This window comes from Zosterops lateralis, assembly GCF_965231275.1.
Source record: "Zosterops lateralis genome assembly, chromosome: 26".
Taxonomy (NCBI): domain Eukaryota; kingdom Metazoa; phylum Chordata; class Aves; order Passeriformes; family Zosteropidae; genus Zosterops; species Zosterops lateralis.
The window spans coordinates 3,579,293-3,593,615 of NC_139786.1; positions in this window are offsets into that span (position 1 = coordinate 3,579,293).

The window sequence follows — 14,323 nt, forward strand, 5'->3', positions numbered from 1 at the left end:
AGGAAAATGAGGGAGCTGTTTCCTCCTCCAGGTGCTGATGGATATTCCTGGTGGGGATTGGGGTTGGGATTGGGATTGATGGCGATGGATGGGGCAGGGATGGACCTGCGGGTGTCCGACTTGCACAATCCTGGGAATCTCCACCCCAATCCAGTGTCCCGGCGCTGAGGCCACACAAACCTGGGGCAGGCTCAGATCCCCCGTCCCCGTATTCCCCTCCGGCCCGTGTGATGCCAACGGCACCGGCTGAGGATCGGGATCAGGATCGGGATCAGGACCAGAATCAGGACGAGGATCAGGATCAGGATAATGAGGAGGAAGATGAGGATGAGAATGAGGATCGGGATCAGGATCGGGATTGGGATGAAGATCAGGGGCAGGACAGGGTTCAGGATCAGGATAAGGATGAAGATGAGGATCAGAACAAGGATTGGGATCAGAGTGAGGATCCTGATCGGGATCAGGATCAGGATAAGGGGGAAGATGAGAATGAGGATGAGGATGAGGACGAAGATGAAGATCAGGGTCAGGACGGGGTTCAGGATGAGGATAAGGATGAAGATGAGGATCAGGGCAAGGATTGGGATCAGGATGAGAACAAGGATGAGGATGAAGATCAGGATCGGGATCAGGATCAGGACAAGGATAAGGATGAAGACGAGGATGAAGATCACAATTATGATGAAGATCAGGATCGGGATCAGGATGAGGATGAAGATCAGGGTCAGGACGAGGATTGGGATCAAGATGAGGATGAGGATTGGGATCAGGACGAGGCTCGGGCTCAGGATGAAGATCAGGATCAGGATCAGCCTGGGAGTGAAGCACCCCCTTCCCACCCGAGCTGCAGCCCCATCAACACAGATGGCAAAATCTAAATGTTGTGATAAGGTATTTCTCCCAAATTTCCATCTTAATAGAATTACGAGCCTGTAATTACCCTACAAGCCTGAAAACCTGCCGGAATCCCAATTAGGAATCTGAGGACATAATTGGCCCCTAATTAGAAAGATTTGTCAAATGAGCACAATTTTCTCACCTCTTCTTTTTTTTTTTATTTTTTCTCCCCCCTTTTTTTCCCTCCTCTTTTCCCCCTGGTGAAAATATAGATATTTTCTTTCCCCCTCCACCTCTTTCCCCATAAACACGGGGCTGCAATCCCAGCTGCACATCCCGCTTCTCCAGGCTCTTGGGAAACACAGGTGTTGGGCCACTTTTATTTTTTTTTTAATTCCCTAGAAAACCGCACAATTTAAAAAAATTATATATATAAAAAAAAAAAATACGTAAAGAAGAAACAGAGAGGGAGAGACATGGAAAATTCCAGGATTGTTCCCCTGTGAGGATGAGTTGGGTGGGGTGGGGAGGGAGATGCTGGAGCAGATTTTGGGGATGGGATAAAGGTGGATAAAGAGAGCAACACCCCACAAAACCCCATTCCCGGTGGGTTTGGGGCAGCAGGGACTGGGATGGAGCATCCCCCCAGTCCCTCATGGCAGTGGCACAGCTGGATCTGGGTAATTCCTCTCCCCAAAATCCAAGTTTTGGGGTTAAACACGGTGCCAGGCACTGCCAGCACTGAGCCACGCTGATCCACAATCCTGGAATCCTGCGGTGCCCAGGGAGAGGTGAAATCCACCCCAGGGTGCCCAGGCAGGTCAGAGCACCCAGTCACCCCAGGGTGACCATTTTGGGGTGGGATTGTCACGACAGGACACAAAAAGAACCACTCACCCGTCAGGATGTGAGATGAGAAAGGAAAAGGGGAGTTTATTCAGGAATCTCAGTTTATATCATTTTTAGGATTTGGTCAAGGATTGGGGGATGAGAGGAACACCCCTCTGAGCCCAGTGGTCAACTCAGGAGTCCATCAGTTTGTCCTTCCCTCTGGAAAGGAATTCATGTTTACAAAATATCACTCTGTGTTTTTGTTACAATGCGTGAGAACTCTCCAGTCCAAGAATGAAAACATCAGAAGGCTGAAAAATCAAAGCGACAATTGACCCTCACCCCTGCAAAGAAGTGGCCAAATAAAAGCCTGAGGGGATTTTGGGGCTCACCCTGAAGGAGCTGGAACGGGAATAACTCCAGAGGAGGATTTTGCATCACCAACAACCCCAAGGAGCGCCCCTATCTCCCCTACAGGTGTCCCCTGTCCCAAATCCCACCTGGAGCCCCCCACCACCCCCCGAGCCACGTGCTGGCAGCACAAACCCCCCTCATCTTCCTCCTCCTCCCACCAGAGCCTCTTCAGTTAAAAAGCCACAACAGGAGGGGAGGGATGGCACGGAGGGGGGCATAGGGGGAAAGCCTGGTTTTCCTAATTAACAATTAGCACAGAGTGTGCTGCTAATTATGTGGTTCCATGTAATTAAGAAGCTAATTAGTGCAGTGTCAATTAAGATTTAATTAGTACCCTTGTCAAAAATACTTGAAAGCGCCGTTTATATTGCGAGTGCTTCAATATTTCAACGGTCACGATCCCGGAGCGCCCGCGCCCGAGCCTGGGAACAGCCATCCCGACTTTATTGATGTTGTCCTTTTAAAACCCGCCACGTGTGTCCTGTCAGAACACCTGGATTGATCCTGCAGGCAGCTGGGGACACGGCAGAGCTCGGGATGGGGATGTTGGGATGTGCCAGGTGGGTGTGGAGCGTCCCTTTAGCTGTGGGATCCTGGGGTTTGGGGCAGGGATTTCTGTGTCGCTCTGATTTTTTCAGCCTTCTGATGTTTGCATTCTTGGACTGGAGGTTTCTCAGGTGTTGTAACATGAACAAAGTGGATTGTTTTCACATTCCTCTCTGTGGTGGATTTCTGGCTTGAGCAGTGGGGTCAGAGAGGTGTCCCCCAATTCAAAGTCCAAACCCTATTTAAACCCTAAACCCATGTCCTGGGTTGCAGTGTAGGATGTGCACACAGTATTTATCCCATCCCCATCCCCATGAGCTGTTGGAACCAGGTGGGGCAGTGTTTTCCCAGGCCCCTCCTTTGGGCTCTTCTGCTCATGGCCCATCAATGCCTTGCCCAGGACTCACAGGGAACTCCCTCCAGGAGCTCTCTCTGTTTAATGGGCCATCAAGGAGCCACTGCACGACTCCTCATCCCATTGGGAGATGCTCCCAATGCCCAGGGGGAGGAGCCAAGCATTCCCACCTGGAGAGAATCTGGGATTTGGGACAGGACAAGCAGCCCTGAGCCACTGGATTCCCAGAGGAGCAGAGCTCCCAGACCTTTCTGTGGGATCACTGCTTCAGGAAGAGCCCCTCACCTGGACTGCTCCCACCACCCTGCTCAGGGTGTGTTCTGACTCTGGCAGTGCTCTTTTAAAAGGAGGAGTAATAATTAAATTATTGCTTTTATTTTATTCTATTTTGCTTTTTTTCCTTTCTTCTTATTAAATTGTATTTCTGACTTGGAGCCTCTCACTTGTTTTGCTTTCAAACCACGACAACCCAAAATAAACTTCCTTCTTTTTCTTCCTCATCTCACAACTGGACAGTGTGAGTGTCCTCCTTTCGTGTCCATCAGGTGACATTTCTCCACCCCTCAGCAGCTCTGGACAAGCCAAGGCCACCCCCAGGGAGCTCCCTCAATCCCCAAAGCCAAGATGTGACACCCTCAACGAGGGGAGTTTGTACATCCAAGTGCTTTTATCCTTAAAATCATTCCTGTCGCTTCCAAAGGTGACAACAGCAAATCTGTGTTGTCCCAGCCTGGAAAAGAGTGGAGCAGCTGGATCACACCAAATGTCCCCAAAGGGACACCTCGGGGTGGCTCCATGGGGCTGCTGCTGCCCCTCCAAGCTCCAGGCATGAAGGTGAGACAAGGAAAGATCCCAAAAATCCTTGGGAAGCACAGGCAGAGCGAGGAGGAGGCGAGAAGGGAATAACAACCACCCCAACCCCAGAGCAGAGCGGGGAAAAGCCTCTCCTGGCCCTGCCTGTGCTCCTTGGGATCCCCCAGGAATTCCTCAGGATCCCCCAGGAATTCCTCACATCAGGAACGCTGTGAGCTGAGGCAAGAGGAGGAGGAAGGGATGAAATATGTGGAGGGCTCTGGAGGCTCCGAGAGACACATAAACCAAAACCCAGCTCCACAAACACGCCAAGGGAACCTCAGCAGTTTGTAAATCATCCCCTGTGAGCCCGGAGACACCAGAGCAGAGCCAGAGGTTGGGATTTTTCAGTGGGAAGGGGTGGGGCTGTGTGCAGGGAGCGAGTTTGGATGTGCCATGGGGTGGGACAAACCTTCCTGAGCTCCCTGGGAGTCATCCCATGGAGCTGCTGTTGTGTTCTCCTCCAGAAAAGCCCCAGGAAATGATCCATGTGGAAATCCAGAACACACCTCCTTGCAAAGGCAGGATTGGAAAACCAGCCTGGCTCACTCAGGGAACTCTTTGCAACGTATTTTGTGTATAAATTAATTTTATTCAGGTTTTTTGGCTTGGTTTGGGACCAGGTTGTTGCCTCATGCAGTCCCAGAAAATATCCAAGAGCTGGAGCCCTCTCCCCATGCACATCCAAAATCCTCATCATCCCACAGACTCCCATCATCTTCAGCACTTGGAGCAACCATCCCACCCATTCCCGAGCAAAAAAATCACAGGAAATTAACAACTCCAGCATCAACTGGGAGGTTTCTGGGTTTCTGGCCTCAAGAAATTTGGGATGCTCCATCCCCCAGGGATGCTCCATCCCCCAGGGATGCTCCATCCCCCAGGGAAGCTCCATCCCCCAGGGAAGCTCCATGGGGCTCCAGGCTGGTCCCTTGGCTGTTTCCTGGGGACAAGGACAAGGGGACAGACTTTCCCATCCCATCAGGAGGAGCTGCTGGTTTTTGGGATCATTTTGCAGCCAAGCTCTGTTTGTGAATATTCAGGACTCGGTGCCTCACCCAGAGCAAGGTCCTGCTCACAAACTGCTTTTCTGCAGGTTTTTACCTGCCCAAGGACCAGGGGCCACATTCCATGGACCACCAGCTCATTCCCAAATCTCCTCGAGGCCAGGAACTTCCCAGCCCGTGCTTGAGCAGATCATTTCTTGTCACTCCTTGCTCAGGATGTGGTGCTGAGCAGCAGAGAGGCACGGGGGGGATCATCACCCGGCTCCAAAGGGGAGAAAGGAGATGAGGGATGGAGCAGCTCAGCCTCAACAGCCACAAGAATCCCACTGGAGACAAATCTGGAGTCACACAGGAGGAGATGAGGAGTCTGGGGAGGACAGAGAACACCCAGGAAGGGCTGGGATTTTTTCCCCCATTTTTACTTTTTCTCCACTGCCTTGCATAGAGTAGCTCATCTTAAAGCGTCAAACCTGGAGCCAAACCTGGCCAAGCCAAAGTGACAAAAACAGGGGGACAGGGAGTCCAGGGAGCACAGAGGATGCCCAGGAGGGGCTGGGAATTGTTCTCCCCTTTCCCTTCTCTCTCTCCGCTACCTTGGATGGAGCAGCTCATCCTCAACTGTCACTCATCCTACTAGAGCCAAACCTGGCCAAGCCACCGCTCTGGAGTCACACAGGAGGGGAAGAGGAGCCCGGGGAGCACAGAGGATGCCCAGGATGGGCTGAGAATTGTTCTCCCCTTCCCCTTCTCTCTTTCCTCTGTCTTGAAATGTGCAGCTCATCCTAAAGAGCCACAACCACCACATCTGGAGCCAAACCTGGCCAAGCCAGAGTCACAAAAACAGGGGGAAAAGAGGTCTGGGGAGCACAGAGGGTGCCCAGGACAGACTGGAATTTTTTTTCCTCAATTTTCCATTCTCCCTCCTCATTGCCTTGGATGGAGGAGCTCATCCTAAACAGCCCAAACCATCACACCTGGGACCAAACCTGGCCAACCCAGACTGACAAAAACAGGGGGACAAGAAGTTGGGGGAACACAGAGGATGCCCAGGAGGGGCCACGATTTTTTCCCCCATTTTCCCTTTCTCTCCACTATCTTGGATGAAGTAGCTCATCCTTAAACAGCCCAAACCATCACACCTGGGGCCAAATCTGGCCAAACCACCACTCTGGAGCCACACAAGAAGGGAAGCCCAGGGAGCACAGAGGATGCCCAGGAGGGACTGGGATTTTAATTTCCCTTCTCTTCTCTTTCTCCCGTATCTTAGACGGAATAGCTCATCCTCAAACAGCCCAAACCATCACACCTGGAGCCAAACCTCACCAAACCACCGCTCAGGAGCCCCGCAAGAAGAGAAGCCCGGGGAGCACAGATGATACCCATGAGACACCAGCATATTTTTTTTTTTCCCCATTTTCCTTTTTTTTAATTTTTTTTTTTATTATTTTTCTCCCTCCCCCCTGCCTTGGCCGCGGCTGAGCCGCTGCTCTCCCACAACGGCTGCCAAAATACAGCGAGACAGGGTATAATTACAGACACTTACTGTGGCCATTACACCACCAGCACGGGCTGCGCAAAGTGACACACGACCCGTCAACTCCTTATTCACGCCATTAAGGGGGCTCATTAGCATCTTCGCTCAGAAGCAAAATTACCCTCACTGCTCATTTCAAGATGTCATAAATTTTAATTTAGGACCCAAAGATAGCACAATGGGAGCGGGGCTGGCTCAGCTCTCCCGGCTGGCACAGGGAGGTGGTGGGAGGGAGGAGGGAAAAGGAGGGAGGTTGGTGGGGAAGGAATGAAAGGGTTGGTTTGATGAAAGATGGTGGGGTTCTGAGCTGAGATGGGGAAGGAGGGAAGAGATGAGCCCAAAGGCCTGGGAAGTTCTCTGTCCTCTTGGAGGAGGAGGGATGAACATTTCCTGGGAGAACGGGGGGCACTGCTGAGTTTTGAGCCACCAGCACAGCACCACAAATTTTCTCTTCCAAATTTCCAAATCCCCTTCCCCAGGAAGCTGCTCCACCCCTGGAAGGGCTCAAGGCCTCACTGGGATGGTGAAAGGTGTCCCTGCCCATGGAGGGATGAGGTCCCTTCAAACCCAAACAACCCGATGGTTCCATCACCCAGGGCTGGGCCCTGGCTGGATATTTTGGATCCCAGAGGGGCAGAAACCCAGGGCTGTGGTGATGCTGCAGCAGCAGAGAGCAAATCCTGCAGGAAGAGGCTCTTGGTGCTCATGACACGTTTTGGTTTAGGAGACACAAACCATCCCTGGCAATCCCAATCCCAATCCCACCCCAAACTGCTCCAGGTGCTCCCACTCCTGGGTGAGAGCAGCACAGTCCTAATCCCATCCCAAACTGCTCCAGATGTCCCCAGCCCTGGGTGAGAGCAGCACAGTCCCAATCCCATCCCAAACTGCTCCAGATGTTCCCAGCCCTGGGTGAGAGCAGCACAATCCCATCCCAAACTGCTCCAGATGTTCCCAATCCTGGGTGAGAGCAGCACAGTCCCAATCCCATCCCAAACTGCTCCAGATGTTCCCAGCCCTGGGTGAGAGCAGCACAGTCCCAATCCCATCTCCCAAACTGCTCCAGATGTTCCCAGCCCTGGGTGAGAGCAGCACTGGCAGCCCCAGAACCTGGGGAACCCCCAAACCATCCAGCTCTGGCTGCAGGACTGGGATCTCTGCAGAAGGCTGGGAATGTGCTGTAATTCCCACTAAAAACGAGTTGCTTTTATTTTAGCGTAAGAGCAGCTCCTGGAACAGCAGAGCGACTTCTGCAAAAGCCTTTTCCAGCCCATCCCTCCTCCAGCCAAGCCTTGAGAACCTCCCTGGTGAATTTTGGGGGGCTCAGCCCATCCCAGCCCACCCCAGCCCACCCCAGCCCCTGGGTGCAGCTCTAAACCTCCCCAAGGAAAGCAAGAGGAGACCCCCCTGATCTCCCCCTCCCCTGCAAACTCTGCCAGCAGCAGAGGCAATTACAAACCCCTTAAACTTTACCAGCTCTACCAGGCTGGTGATTAATGAGTTCAAATGTCCACATCTCTGAAAAACAGGGCGGGGTGGTGGGGGGGAAAGAATTAGAAGCAAAGCAGCTCCAATTACAGGCAGCCGAGGGACTCAGGCCCACTCCTGTGCCATAAGAACATATATCCAGAAAGGTTATGTTAATTTTTAATGTACAAGGCCGTAATTAATTTCTGGGGCCGGCTGGATTAGCAGAGAGTGTAAATTCCAGCCCGGGCTTGGGCTGCAGATAAACCAACACCACTGAGGGCTGAGCCCTTGGGGCTCCTCGGGCTGGAGCAAAGCCAAGGCCACGAGTTTTGGTGGCTCTTGGGGACTCTGCCAGCCCTGGGCACGGGGCTGGTGGCACCAGGGATGGAGCTGCCACAGAGGTTGGCACCTCTGTGCTCCCTGGACTCCCCCTCCCTTCCTGTGTGACTCCAGGTTTGGCCCCAGGTGTGATGGTTTGGGCTGTTTGAGGATGAGCTCCTCCATCCAAAGCAGGGGAGAGAGAGATGGGAAAATTGGGAAAAAAAAAAAAAATCCAGCCCGTCCTGGGTGTCCTCTGTGCTCCTCAGACTCATCATCCCTTCCTGTGTGACTCCTGAGTCGTGGTTTTGCCAGGTTTGGCTCCATGGTGATGGTTTGGGATGTTTAGGATTAGCTGCTCCATCCAAAGCAGGGGAGAGAGAGAAGGGAAAATTGGGGAAAAAATTCCCAGCTCCTTGAGGCTCCCCAGAGTCCTTGTCCCCCTGTTTTTGTCACTCTGGCTTGGCCAGATTTGGTTCCAGATGTGATGGTTGTGGCTGTTTAATATGAGCTGCTCCATGCAAGGCAGGGGAGGGAGAGAAGGGAAAATGGGGAAAAAATTCCCAGCCCCTCCTGGTGTTTCCTCGACTCCTTGTCCCCTGTTTTTGTCACTGTGGCTTGGCCAGGTTTGGCTCCAGGTGTGATATTTAGGATGAGCTGCTCCATGCAAGAAAGGGGAGAGAGAGAAGGGAAAAAATCAGGGAACATTCCCAGCCCCTCCTGGGCATCCTCTGCACTCCCTGAACTCCTTGTCCCTTTCATTTGTGCCATCCAGCCTTGGAGGTGCCAAAGCCTCCAGAGCTGCTCTGGGAAGGTAAAAACTCAGACTAATCCCTCCAGGAGGAGGCTGGAAGGGAAGGGGCTGCCCCTGGCAGGCAGGGATCAGTGTGGCCTGGAAATAGGGGGAGTTTTTAAAGGGAAGAAAAGGCTCCATTATTCTCCCATTAAAGTCTCTCCCCCTCTCTCCCTTTTCCCTCTGTCAGTCTCTCCTCCTCTCGCTGACTTCCCCCAGCCTCTCCGAAGACAGATCGTTCCCTTAATCATTCTGGAAAAGAACCCCAAGCTGATATAATATTATAATTAATTAATTCACTAAAAAGGTATTAAATTTCTTTTCCCCCCTGTGGATATTATCTGAATTCATTGACCTTTAGAAAAATCACCCTCTAATTGTAACCAGGTTCAAGTGCATTTCCAGCCTGTCCCTTTTACATTAATAATATCTTCCAGGACTCCACTGTGCTGCTTAAATATTGTATAAATTTCACTGCCCCCTCAAAAAAAGGAGAGAGAGGAAGGCTTGAAATGAAGACTCTGAGCTGATTAAACCAGCTCCAGAGCGTTGCGGGGAAGAGGGGAGAAAGAACTCCACGGTGGCACGGGAGATGGACACAGCAGGGCCCTGAAGGGCTCAGGGTGAGGAATTCCATGTTCCCAGCTGGGAGGAAAAGCCCAGGATTGGGATTCAGGCTCTCCCAGACAGAGGGAGCAGACTGCAAAGCTTTGGGGTGTAGCTTGAAGGGGCTCAGAGTGAAGAATCCCACATTCCCAGCTGGGAGGAAAATCTCAGGATTGGGATTCAGGCTCTCTCAGACAGAGAGAGCAGAGAGTTCCAGGATCTGGGGTGCAGATTTCCAGGCTTTGGGGTGCAGCCTGAAGGGGCTGAAGGTGAGGAGTCCCACATTCCCAGGGTGATCCAGCTGGGAGGAAAATCCCAGGATTGGGATTGAGGCTCTGTCAGACACAGGGAATAGATTTCCAGGCTTTGGGGTGCAGCCTGAAGGGCTCAGGGTGAGGAATCCCACATTCCCAGCTGGGAGGAAAATCCCAGGATTGGGATTCAGGCTCTCCCAGACAGAGGGAGCAGACTGAAAAGCTTTGGGGTGCAGCCTGAAGGGACTCAGGGTGAAGAACCCCACATTCCCAGCTGGGAGGAAAATCCCAGGATTGAGATTCAGGCTCCCAGGCAGTGGGAGCAGACGGCCAGGATTTGGAGTGCAGTCTGAAGGGGCTCAGGATGAGCGACCCCACATTCCCAGATGAGAGGAAAATCCCAGGACTGGATTCAGGCTCTCCCAGACAGAGGGAGCAGAGAGTTCCAGGATCTGGGGTGCAGATTTCCAGGCTTTGGGGTGCAGCCTGAAGGGACTCAGGGTGAGGAATCCCCCATTCCCAGCTGGAAGGACAGTCCCAGGGCTGGGATTCAGGCTCTCCCAGGCACAGGGAGCAGATTTCCAGGCTTTGGGGTGCATTCTGCTGTGAAAAGGGATCTCTGCATGTCCATAAAACCCTCTTTGGGGTGTCCCTGCAGCACTGTGAGCACAGAGAAGTGAATTCCCGATGGGATTTGCAAACAGTGGGACGATCAAGGCCCTGCTCCCCCAGCCTGGCTCTCCTCGGGGTCCCAGCACCCCCTGAGCCCCTGCCCCGCTGTGCCCTGGGGCTGCTGCCCTGGCACTGCCACCTGCCCTCTGGCCCCTCTCCTGGGGCAGCTCGGGGTTGGGTTGGGCTCAATGATCTCAGGGGTCTCTTCCAACCTCATGATTCTGATTCTGATCCTGATTCTGATCCTGATTCTGATCCTGGTTGATTCTGATTCTGATCCTGATCCTGATTCTGATTGATTCTGATCCTGATTCTCATTCTGATCGATTCTGATTCTGCTTGATTCTGATCCTGATTCATTCTGATCCTGATTCTGATCCTGATCCTGATCCTGATTTATTCTGATTCTGATTCTTATTGATTCTGATTCTGATTGATTCTGATTCTGATTCTGATTCATTCTGATCCTGATTCTGACTCTGATCCTGATTCTGATTCTGATTCTGATTTGGATTCTGATCCTAATCCTGATCCTGATCCTGATCCTGATCCTGATCCTGATCCTGATCCTGATTCTGATTCAGGGCCAGAGCTCTGCTCTCTCACACCCAGCCAGGAGCTGCTCCAGCATCCAGGGCTGTAAATCCAGCAGCAGAGCACGGAAAATCCAGCTGGGCTGGGAGTCTGTGGGGCCAGGGCTGCCCTGGCAGAGATCCCAGCCCTGCCAGGCCTGGTGGAGCGGGGCCCATTTGGCTCCAGAGGAGATTTGGGGGTGCAAATTCCTGCAGATCCATGGGGGAGGCAGAACTGAGCACCTCAGCAGGGTCCAGCTGGGTGTGGCACACTCAGAGCCAGCCACCAGCTGGGGTTTTGCTCAGGGGGGAGTTTGCATCCCATGGAAAGGGCCAGGTCACTTCCCTGTGTCACCCTTGGCGTCCTCACCTAGGTGCTGGGGAAACTGAGGCAGGACCCTTCCAGCTGTGCCTCAATTCCCTCTCCCAGGGCTTTTTTCCCAGCACATCCCTCACCCTCTCCCCAGCTCCACCATCCTTCACCCCAGAACCCTTCCAGAAATCCTCCCAACCCTTACACCAGGAGCCAAAGCTCCCTAAAAAAAAAAAAAAAAAAAAAAAAAAAAATCCCAAAGGTTTCTTTGGCAGCTTTAAAAATCTGCTGATGGAAAAGCAACAGGCCCAGCCCAGCCAGGGAGAGACCCTCCCCAGCCAGAGACTCCCCCAGGGGACCCACAGAGCCCCTTAAATTCCTGGACAGGCATCAGAGGTTTTTCCAGTCTTTGTTGCAGAGATTTCCTTGCGAGGAGCTGCTCTGGTTTGTGGGAGCCAAGGCAGCTGTGGGGCTGAAAAAACCATCCCTTCCCCCTGAGCTCATCCCAACTGTTGCCACAACAACCCCAGGGCCCAGGGTTTGGGGGTTCAGGGGGGGAAGAGCAGCAGGAGCAGCTCAAATCACTGAAAAGGGCTCAGGGGGAGCCAGAAAGGAAAGGGAGAGAGATGGTGGGAGAGGGAAAACTCAGAGTCCAGAACTGAGGCAGAGAATGGCCCCAGATCTCAGGGCTGGGCTGTGCCAGGGGTGCCACAGGGATGGGTTCAGAGAGTCCAAAATTTGGGGTGAAGAGCCTTGAATTTCCCTCTCCTCAGAGATCCAGGGCTTGGCCACACATCCCCAGAGGGGCTGGGGCTGCCCTGGCTCTGCTCCTTCCTTCCTCCTCCAGGATCAAGCCCATCCTCTCTGTTATTAGATTAATAATTATTATGTATTAATTATTATGTATTAAAGTTTGTTTTGTTTTGTGGGTTTTTTTGTTGTTTGTTTGGGGTTTTTTGGGTGGTTTTTTTTGGTTTTTTTTTTTTTTTGGTGGGGTTTTTGGGGGTTTTTTTGGGGTGTTTTTGGGGGTTTTTTGGGGGTTCTTTGTGGGGTTTTTTTGTGGGGTTTTTTTGGGATTTTTTGGGGTTTTTTGTCTTTTGGGTGGGTTTTTTTTGTTTGTTTGTGGTTTGGTTTTTTTTGGGGTTTTTTTTTGTTTTGTTTTGTTTTGTTTTGTTTTTGTTTTGTTTTGGTTGGGGTTTTTTTTGGTTTGGTTTGGTTTTGGTTTTGTTTTGTTTTTGGTGTGTTTGTGTGGGTTTTTTTTTTCCCTCCCCAATAAAAGTTTCTGCAGAAAATTCTCTGGGATTTGAGGAAACAACTGGAAATGAAGATTTGTCTGGGGGGCTGGAGGAACAGCCACAAGCCCTTTTTGTGGGATTGGAGACACATCCAAAGGCTGGGGAGTCCCAACTCTCATTCCATGGATTTGTTTTCAGACAAGTCCAGTCTGAGCATGAAATACCAGAACTAAACCCAGATCTTCATGTGGGGCTGTGTCTGTGTCCTGGAGCATCCCATCCCCTGTTCCTGCCCCAGAGCAACACGAACAAATCCCCAGAGAATTCCAGCACCAGGGAGAGCTGGGTTTGTGCTGCAGCCCCCACACAGAACCCCGGAATGCTTTGGGTTGGGAGTGACCTTAAAGCTCCTCCAGGGACACCTCCCACCACCCCAGGGTGCTCCAGCCTGGCCTTGGGCACTGCCAGGGATCCAGGGGCAGCCACAGCAAATCTGGGAATTCCATTGCAGGGAGGAATTCCTTCCCAAAATCCCACCCAGCCCTGCCCTGGGGCAGTGGGATCCATTCCCTGTGTCCTGTCCCTCCATCCCTTGTCCCCCCAGTCCCTCTCCAGCTCTCCTGGAGCCCCTTTAGGCCCTGCAGGGGCTCTGAGGTGTCCCTGGATGTGGGAAACGGATTTGTTGAGATTTCTGACAGAAAGCTCAGAGTATCTGTGTGCAAACATCCAGATAGAAATTGCTGCATAATCCAACACACCTGGAGCCTTCTCCTGTCCAGGTGAGCCCCCCTAGAGGGGCTCCAGCCCCGGGAACCTCCCGGTGCCTCCTGGGTTTGCTGCAGCAGCTCCAGGTGTCAGAGCCCAGCGCTGGGGGCAGGTGGGGTCTCACCTGAGCGGGGCTGTGCCTGGCTGAATTGGGAGGGGCTGAGAGCCCAAATCAGCGTGTCCAGCACTCGGAACACCCCAGAGCCCAGGGGAACAGCCCGATTTCCCGCTGCCGAGCGCCGGGAGCTCGGGCAGAGCATCCCCGGCTCCTCCGCAACCTTCGGGCTCTCTCTTGTGGCTGCTGAGCCCCGCTGCAGCCTCGAGCTGCCGGCCCGGCCCTCCCCGTCCTTCCTCCTTCCCACGGCAACAAAACTTCCCGAAATCGGGAAAAAAAGCCCGTGGGGATGGGCGGTGGGAAAGCGGCCGTGACCCTCCCGCTGCGGCGGCTGCGGGGCTGTCGGGTCTGTCCGATGGGCTGTCCGTCCATCCCAGTCCATCCCAGCCCATCCCAGTCCATCCTAGTCCATCCCAATCCATCCTAGTCCATCCCAGTCTGCTCCAATCCATCTCAGTCCACCCCAGTCTGCTCCAGTCCATCCCAGCCCATCCCAGCCCATCCCAGTCCGCCCCAGCCCATCCCAGTCCATCCCAGCCCATCCCAGCCCATCCCAGTCCGTCCCAGTCCATCCCAGTCCATCCCAGCCCATCCCAGTCCATCCCAGTCCATCCCAGTCCGTCCCAGTCCATCCCAGCCCATCCCAGTCTGCCCCAGTCCATCCCAGTCCATCCCAGTCCATCCCAATCCATCCTAATCCATCCCAGTCTGCTCCAATCCATCTCAGTCCACCCCAGTCTGCTCCAGTCCATCCCAGCCCATCCCAGTCCATCCCAGTCCATCCCAGCCCATCCCACTCCATCTCATTCCATCCCAGTCCATCCCATTCCATCC